Source organism: Eumetopias jubatus, unplaced genomic scaffold (assembly GCF_037043125.1).
Source record: "Eumetopias jubatus isolate StellerSeaLion01/CBP00866 unplaced genomic scaffold, mEumJub1_p1.0 scaffold_13, whole genome shotgun sequence".
Taxonomy (NCBI): Eukaryota; Metazoa; Chordata; class Mammalia; order Carnivora; family Otariidae; genus Eumetopias; species Eumetopias jubatus.
This window is the reverse complement of record NW_028274819.1, coordinates 52031841-52040331: the sequence shown is the minus strand read 5'-3', so window position 1 is coordinate 52040331 and position 8491 is coordinate 52031841. Positions and strand designations below refer to the sequence as shown.

The following is an 8491-nucleotide window of genomic DNA, read 5'->3' as shown; positions in this document are numbered from 1 at the left end:
TCCTTCTTTGCCGTGGGAGCTGTCCTGTGCGCTGCGGAGCGGTGAGCCGTACCCCTGGCCTCTACCCACTAGATGGCAGTGGCATCCCCCAGGTTGGGCAACCAAATCTGTCCTCAGACTTCGCAAAAGTCCCTTGGGGCAGCCCTCCCTCCCCGCCTTTCGAAGCACTGAGTTGAAGCATTTCTCTTCCAGTGGCCCTACAGGACCACTGCCCATTGGGCCCAGAAGCTTCTTCCCCTTTCATCTTCCTGCCAGCCCTGAAGATTTCACTTTCATTTCCCAGCCATCTGCTCAGGAGGAGTGGCTTCTGGCCGACCCAGCGCCTGTTTGGTGAGGAAATGCTGACCACGCCTGCCCTGGCTTTTCTTCACCACTTAAATCAGGAGCCAAGACTCCCTGCTGGGGCTTCAGGGTGCTTGGGGAAGTTAGTGGGGGGCAGACAGTGGGAGACGCCAGAAGGAAGGTACGACAGGAAGGGATGTGAGTTTAGTGTGTGGCCCAGAAGTGCCCTGAAGGGAAGAAAAGCCAGTTTGCAGACTTCCTGCTCTGAGTACAGACAGAGGGCAGCCTTGAATCTGGAGACGGGTGGCCTGGAGAGAAAGGAGCGCCGAAGAGGTAGGGAGCATTGTTCCTTTCCTGGAGGGGCCCTTCCAACAAATTTACAAAAATCATTCAAAAAGCTCTGAAGGAAAGGAAGTGGATTTTGAGGACAGGTCACAACAGTTCTGTATTATTGCGTCTGGCAGGAATCTGTAGTTGTGTGACAAGGAGGGAGGAATGGGTTGAGACATGTGGGATTTTGTCACCTCTGCCAGAATCCCAGCCAAAGCTTTATATAGTGAGTTCTCTCACACAGGAGATGATTTTTTCATCGCCAGAGTCCTTAATTAGTCAAAGTGAACAAGGCACTGACCTGAGAGGCGTGTTAACCAGTTCCTACTGTCCCAAAGCAGCCCCCGCCCCACCCCCACTGAGACTCATCCTCCACGCCCATAAGAGTGTGTTTTCTAAGTTCCGTCTGCAGGTCTGATGCAGGCTAACGGCCTGTGGGCACTGAACCTATTAGAATAATGATGATGACAGAATCTTCATGAAATTGTCCCTAAAAGGACAGCCACCTCATCTCCTGTGGTATAAAAAGTAAATAGACTGAGAAAGCCCCACAGACTCATTGCCTCTGACAAGAAGCACATTTCCTCAGCGTCCCAGGGAATACATTTAAAGGGGAAAAGATAAACCACTAATCATTAAAACTACAAAGGAGGTCAACAGAAAACATACACACCAAGGTTTGCTGCTTCAGTCCGAATCTATTCTGATTTCACTTTTTTTACCCAAAGAGCTCTTCTTTCCTTCCAGATTCCCTACCATATTCCTGGTCACATTAATTGGTCTGCACATGAAATCAGTTATTTTCTGTCAGGAGCTGTCTCCTTATGGAATCATTGGTGTCAGCAGGACTCCTTCCTCCCAGAGTCATATCCTCTAGGACACAGACCCTACTTGGACACTGAGTAAACACAAGGTTATATTGTTTGATAAAAACCAAAGAGCCAGTGTAGTGTTTTTCTCTTCCCTAATTGGCTGTAGTTTTCAGCTCACCAAATTGTCTTCTATCTCTTGCTTTACAGGAGTAGTGGAAAATATCTGTTTAGAAGGAAACAAGTAAAATTTTAGGCTGGGAGATGTTCCATAAGAGGTGAGATGAAAGTTTTTATGCATTACCTTATATTCCCAGGAGCTAGAACTCCTGTTATGTGGGTACCACCATTTTTTTCCATCCCCAGACAAGGGATGAGGTCAACCATATTAACTCTTTTCCCTTGAGATGGAATGTAGCTTGGTGGCTTCAGTAGGCTGTGGATATTGTATCCCTAGGAGATTCAGTCTAGACAATTTAGACACAGTCAGTTGAGACAGAATTCTCAGAGGCCTCAGAATGTTCCTGTACATGTGGTACTCTTTAATTAGTCTATTTGTATAACCTTGCAACAATATTGTATGACTACAATTAAAGCTTTCTACTCTTGATATTGGAATGTAAGATCTTCAACTTTTTCTTCAAAAAATTTCCTAGCCAGGGGCGCCTGGGTGGTTCAGTTGGTTAAGCATCCGACTCTGTATTTTGGCTCAGGCCATGATCTCAGGGTCCTGAGATTGAGCCCCACGTGAGATTGGGATTCTCTCTCTCCCACACGCTCTCCCCTCTCCCCATCACTAAAAAAAAAAAAAAAAAAAAAATTCTTAGTCACTCTTTGCACTTTGCATTGCCAAAAACTTTATAAGCACTTTCTCAATTTATAAACACACACACATTTAGAGTTTTTGTTTTGATTGCATTGAATCTGTATATCAATATGGAAATACCTGATATATTTATAATACCGTATCTTTATAGTATAAATATGATATATTCTATTATTATCTATGTAGTCTTCTTTTAATTTCCCTAATAATGGGTTAAAAAACTAACTTGAAAAGATACCTGCATAACCATGTTCATTGCAGCATTATTTATAACAGCCAAGATATGGAAATAATATATATATGTATATATATGTGTGTATACATATATACAATTCCACAGTATATACTGGAATATTATTCAGCCATAAAAATAATGAAATCTTGCACATTTGTGACAATACAGATGGATCTTGAGGGCATTATGCTAAGTGAAATATGTCTTAGACAGACAAATATTATATGACCTCACTTATATGTGGAATCTTAAAAAACAAAATAAGACAAAAAAAGAAGCTCATAAATACAGAAAACAGACTGGTGGTTGCCAGAGGCGGGGAAGTGAGGGGTGGAAAGCATGGGTGAAGGTGGTCAAAAGGTAAACTTTCAGTTATGTAATAAACAAGTCATGGAGAGGTAATGTAGAATGTACAGCATGGTGACTATAATTATAATTGTTAACTAGACATTGTGGTGAACATTTGCAGTGTTTACAAATATTGAAGCATTGTGTTGTATACCTGAAACTGATACAATGTTCTATGTCAATTATAACTCAGTTAAAAATACAAATATTCTTTTTTTGTGGGATGCAGAATATTTTTTATAGGTATTATAAAAAAATTACCACAGATTCCATGGCTTAAAATGCCACAAATCACAGTAATTGTCTTACAGTTTTGTAGTTCAGAAGTTCAGCTTAGGTCTCACTGAGCTAAAATCAAGGTGTTGAGAAGGCTTCTTCTCTTTTTGGCAGCTCTAGAAGAGAAACTTTCCTTGCTTTTTCTAGTATCTAGAAGCCCCTTTCCTCCATCTTCAAAGAAAGCAATATTACTTCTGCCCTACTTCCTGTATTCATTTCCCTTCCGATTGTCCCTTTGGGCCTTCCTCTTCCACTTTTAAGAATCTCTGGGCTTACATTTGAGCCAGCTACATATTCTGGAATAATCTCCCTATTTTAAGGTCTACTGATGAGTTTCATCTGATAGTCATCTTAATCCCCCATGGCCACGTGACTTAACATAATCACAGAGGTTTAAGATGGGGACACCATTTGAGTGGCCATTTTTCTGCCCACCACAAGAAGCTTCAGATTTGGTAAATTATGTTTGTTGAACTCACTATTCTCGATTAATTTAATCTCTAGATATATTGACAATAATAGATGCATTTAAACATCTCATTTTGTTTTGTTCATTTCTCCTTGCTTCTTAGTGAACATTTTACAGATTGAGGCTATATTGTAATATACATATATAATGCCTGTTTTCACATGTCCTGGTGGTTTGCAGCATGTTTCTGAGTGGAAGATTCCCTCTGGCTTTTCTCTTTCTTTTTTACTTCTTTTGTGTGCTCATTCTTCCAGTTACCTCATCGTGTTCTCCTAAGCACTCTGTCCTGAGCCAAAGCTTAGTGGGTGGCTTCTGATCCTGGTTCAGCAATCATTGCATGGACATCACAGCTCTAGTTACTGGGATGGAAGGAAGATTGGTTCAGTTCCTTGGGGCAGAATGTGTCTCTAGCCTTTCACATCTCTAAGGAAACCACTTTCTATAAAGGTAATTCTAGAAAGTGGTTTGATGCCAGTTTTTGGATGTGTGTGTGTGTGATTGTGTATGTGTGTGTGTTTAATTTCCATTTTTGAGAAGGGACCCTATCCCCCATTCTTAGCCTCAAGTAGTGACCTTAGTTTTGATATGCTACATGAAAGAACTGGTCAAAATCTTACAAAGCTAAATATCTTTCTAGGCTACTACTACCTTTTTCTAGATCTGGAACTCAGAATATTTATGGATTTGTGAACCCTTTGGCCCCAAATCCTTGTTTTATTTTTTCCTTGACCCACAAAAATGTCATTGGTGTCTAGATATCACAATTCCACAATATTTATTTTCCTGGAGCCTAAAAACAAGTGCTTAATCAATTATTTGCCCCCATTTTTCTATTAGTTTAAAATGAGTGAGAAAGTTTCATTGGTACCATTTTCTTCTCATAGATTAAAGACAAAGTACCTGTGTTCATCTCTAAAATGACTACTATCAAACTCTCAGCTCTCCTTCTCCACAAGGGTGATGCCTTTGCAGGGAATGCAATAGGGGAAGAGTTAAAGTGTTCAGAAAAGTCTTCCCCTGCCTTCCAGGACATCATATCTCCGACATCATCTGCCAAATTCTCAGCTTCCTACTGTTATTTCCTCAACAAATTTGGAGTTGCTTACAATTCCTTTGAAAACTATGTCAGGTCAATATAGAATGTCAAGTTGTCTTAGTGTCAGAACATGGGAAGACTAGAAGGCAGACATTATGTTTCCTATGAAGAGAATGTGATTGAAAGATCCACAAGCAATGTGACTGCAGGCCAAAATAAAAGTCAATACTCTATAAGGAAAGTCAGTAAACCAGATATTAAATGTAAAAAATACAAGTATAAAGTCTTTAGAAGAAAGCATAGGAGACCATTTTACAATCTTGAGTGGTTAAAGATGTTGAAAAAAAATTTTAGGCCCAAGATGGAGCTGCTCCTGTCCAGTTTGCCACATTAGCAAACTGAAATTTAGACAACTTTCATGTCCCTGTAAATGTTCTACTTGACCAGAAACACAGTATATCCAGTCAGCCAGGCTCCAAAAGCCAAGCCAACTCTGGGCCTTCTCACCCCACACAAGGTTGATTATGTGGCCCCTGGCCAATCAGATATTTTTTATTTGCCTCTTCCTTGTTTATTCTTTATCCCATGAGAGCTTTTAGCCTTCAGCCCCATTTTGTGGTTGTCTGAAAGGAGACTATCCTCTTCATGAAGTATTTAAAAAGCTTGTGTGTGTCACACATAATCATTAAATTTTCTTCTTTCTTTTAAAATAGTTTTAAAGAGTTTTAGTTATTTATTTGAGAGAAAGACACACACACACATACACACACATGCTAGCGCACACACACACACACACACACACACGCTAGAACAAGTGAGGGGGGGCAGAGGGCGAAGCAGACTCCCTGCTATGCAGGGAGCGTGATGCAGTTCTCCATCCCAGAACATAAGATCATGACCTAAGCCAAAGGCAGATGCTTAACTTACTGAGCCACCCAGGCACCCTACTAAATTGTCTTCTTTATTTTTTTAAAAAAATTTATTGCTATGTTAATCACCATACATTACATCATTAGTTTTTGATGTAGTGTTCTATGATTCATTGTTTGTGCATAACACCCAGTGCTCCACGCAGAATGTGCCCTCTTTAATACCCATCACCAGGCTAACCCATCCCCCCACCCTCCTCCCCTCTAGAACCCTCAGTTTGTTTTTCAGAGTCCATCGTCTCTCATGGTTCGTCTCCCCCTCTCACTTACTCCCCTTCATTCTTCCCCTCCTGCTATCTTCTTTTTCTTTTTTCTTAACATATATTGCATTATTTGTTTCAGAAGTACAGATCTGTGATTCAACAGTGTTGCACAATTCACAGCGCTCACCATAGCACATACCCTACCCAATGTCTGTCACCCAGGCACCCCATCCCTCCCACCCCCCACCACTCCAGCAACCCTCAGTTTGTTTCCTGAGATTAAGAATTCTTCATATCAGTGAGGTCATATGATACATGTCTTTCTCTGATTGACTTATTACACTCAGCAAAACACCCTCCAGTTCCATCCACGTCATTGCAAATGGCAAGATCTCATTCCTTTTTATGGCTGCATAATATTCCATTGTGTATATATACCACCTCTTCTTTATCCATTCATCTGTCGATGGACATCTTGGCTCTTTCCACAGTTTGGCTATTGTGGACATTGCTGCTATAAACATCGGGGTGCATGTACCCCTTCGGATCCCTACATTTGTATCTTTGGGGTAAATACCCAGTAGTGCAATTGCTGGATCGTATGGTAGCTCTATTTTCAACTGTTTGAGGAACCTCCATACTGTTTTCCAGAGTGGTTGCACCAGCTTGCATTCCCACCAACAGTGTAGGAGGGTTCCCCTTTCTCCACATCCCCGCCAACATCTGTCGTTTCCTGACTTGTTAATTTTAGCCATTCTGACGGGTGTGAGGTGGTATCTCATTGAGGTTTTGATTTGGATTTCCCTGATGCCGAGCGATGTTGAACACTTTTTCATGTGTCTGTTGGCCATTTGGATGTCTTCTTTGGAAAAATGTCTGTTCATGTCTTCTGCCCATTTCTTGGTTGCATTATTTGTTCTCTGGGTGTTGAGTTGGATAAGTTCTTTATAGATTTTGGATACTAGCCCTTTATCTGATATGTCATTTGCAAATATTTTCTCCCATTCTGTCGGTTGTCTTTTGGTTTTGTGGACTGTTTCTTTTGCTGTGCAAAAGCTTTTTATCTTGATGAAGTCCCAAGAGTTCATTTTTGCCCTTGTTTCCCTTGCCTTTGGCGATGTTTCTAGGAAGAAACATCTTCTGGTTCCATACAAATTTTAGGATTATTTGTTCCATTTCTTTGAAAAAAGTGGATGGTATTTTGATAGGGATTGCAATGAATGTGTAGATTGCTCTAGGTAGCATTGACATCTTCACAATGTTGGTTCTTCCAATCCATGAGCATGGAACGTTTTCCATTTCTTTGTGTCTTCCTCAATTTCTTTCATGAGTATTTTATAGTTTTCTGAGTACAGATCCTTTGCCTCCTTGGTTAAATTTCTTCCTAGGTATCTTATGGTTTTGGGTGCAATTGTAAATGGGATCGACTCCTTGATTTGTTTCTCTTCTGTCTTGTTGTTGGTGCATAGGAATGCCACTAATTTCTGTGCATTGATTTTATATCCTGCTGCTTTACTGAATTCCTGTATGAGTTCTAGCAGTTTTGGGGTGGAGTCTTTTGGGTTTTCCACATACACTATCATATCATCTGCAAAGAGTGAGAGTTTGACTTCCTCTTTGCCAATTTGGAGGCCTTTGATTTCTTTTTGTTGTCTGATTGCTGTGGCTAGGACTTCTAATACTATGTTGAATAGCAGTGGTGAGAGTGGACATCCCTGCCGCGTTCCTGACCTTAGGGGAAAAGCTCTCAGTTTTTCCCCATTGAGAATGATATTCGCTGTAGGTTTTTCATAGATGGCTTTTATGATATTGAGGTATGTACCCTCTATCCCTATACTCTGAAGAGTTTTGATCAAGAAAGGATGCTGTACTTTGTCAAATGCTTTTTCTGCATCTATTGAGAGGATCATATGATTCTTGTTCTTTCTTTTGTTAATGTATTGTATCACGATTGATTTGCGGATGTTGAACCATCCTTGCAGCCCAGGGATAAATCCCACTTGGTCATGGTGAATAATCCTTTTAATGTACTGTTGGATCCTATTGGCTAGTATTTTAGTGAGAATTTTTGCATCCATGTTCATCAAGGATATTGATCTGTAATTCTCCTTTTTGATGGGGTCTTTCTCTGGTTTTGGGATCAAGGTAATGGTGGTCTCCTAAAATGAGTTTGGAAGTTTTCCTTCCATTTCGATTTTTTGGAACAGTTTCAGGAGAATAGGTATTAATTCTTCTTTAAATGTCTGATAGAATTCCCCTGGGGAGCCATCTGGCCCTGGGCTTTTGTTTCTTGGGAGATTTTTGATGACTGCTTCAATTTCCTTAGTTGTTATAGGTCTGTTCAGGTGTTCTATTTCTTCCTGGTTCAATTTTGGTAGTTGATACAGCTCTAGGAATGCACCCGTTTCTTTCAGGTTATCTAATTTGCTGGCATAGTGTTGCTCATAATATGTTCTTATAATTGTTTGTATTTCTTTGGTGTTGGTTGTGATCTCTCCTCTTTCATTCATGATTTTGTTGATTTGGGTCCTTTCTCTTTTCTTTTTGATAAGTCTGGCCAGGGGTTTATCAATCTTGTTAATTCTTTCAAAGAACCAGCTCCTAGTTTCGTTGATCTGTTCTACTGTTCTTTTGGTTTCTAGTTCATTGATTTCTGCTCTAATCTTTATTATTTCTCTTCTTCTGCTGGGTTTAGGCTTTATTTGCTGTTCTTTCTCCAGCTCCTTTAGGTGTAGGGTTAGGTTGTGT

General features: G+C 40.3%; 1 long non-coding RNA gene across 1 annotated transcript; it reads left to right on the top strand.

The window, feature by feature from the left end:
* Window positions 1-228: 228 nt before the first annotated feature.
* Window positions 229-5699, top strand: LOC148162647 (uncharacterized). Its single transcript, XR_015766624.1, has 3 exons — window positions 229-615; window positions 1632-1699; window positions 4460-5699. It is a non-coding gene; the product is annotated as an uncharacterized LOC148162647 (long non-coding RNA).
* The last annotated feature ends 2792 nt before the right edge of the window (window positions 5700-8491 follow it).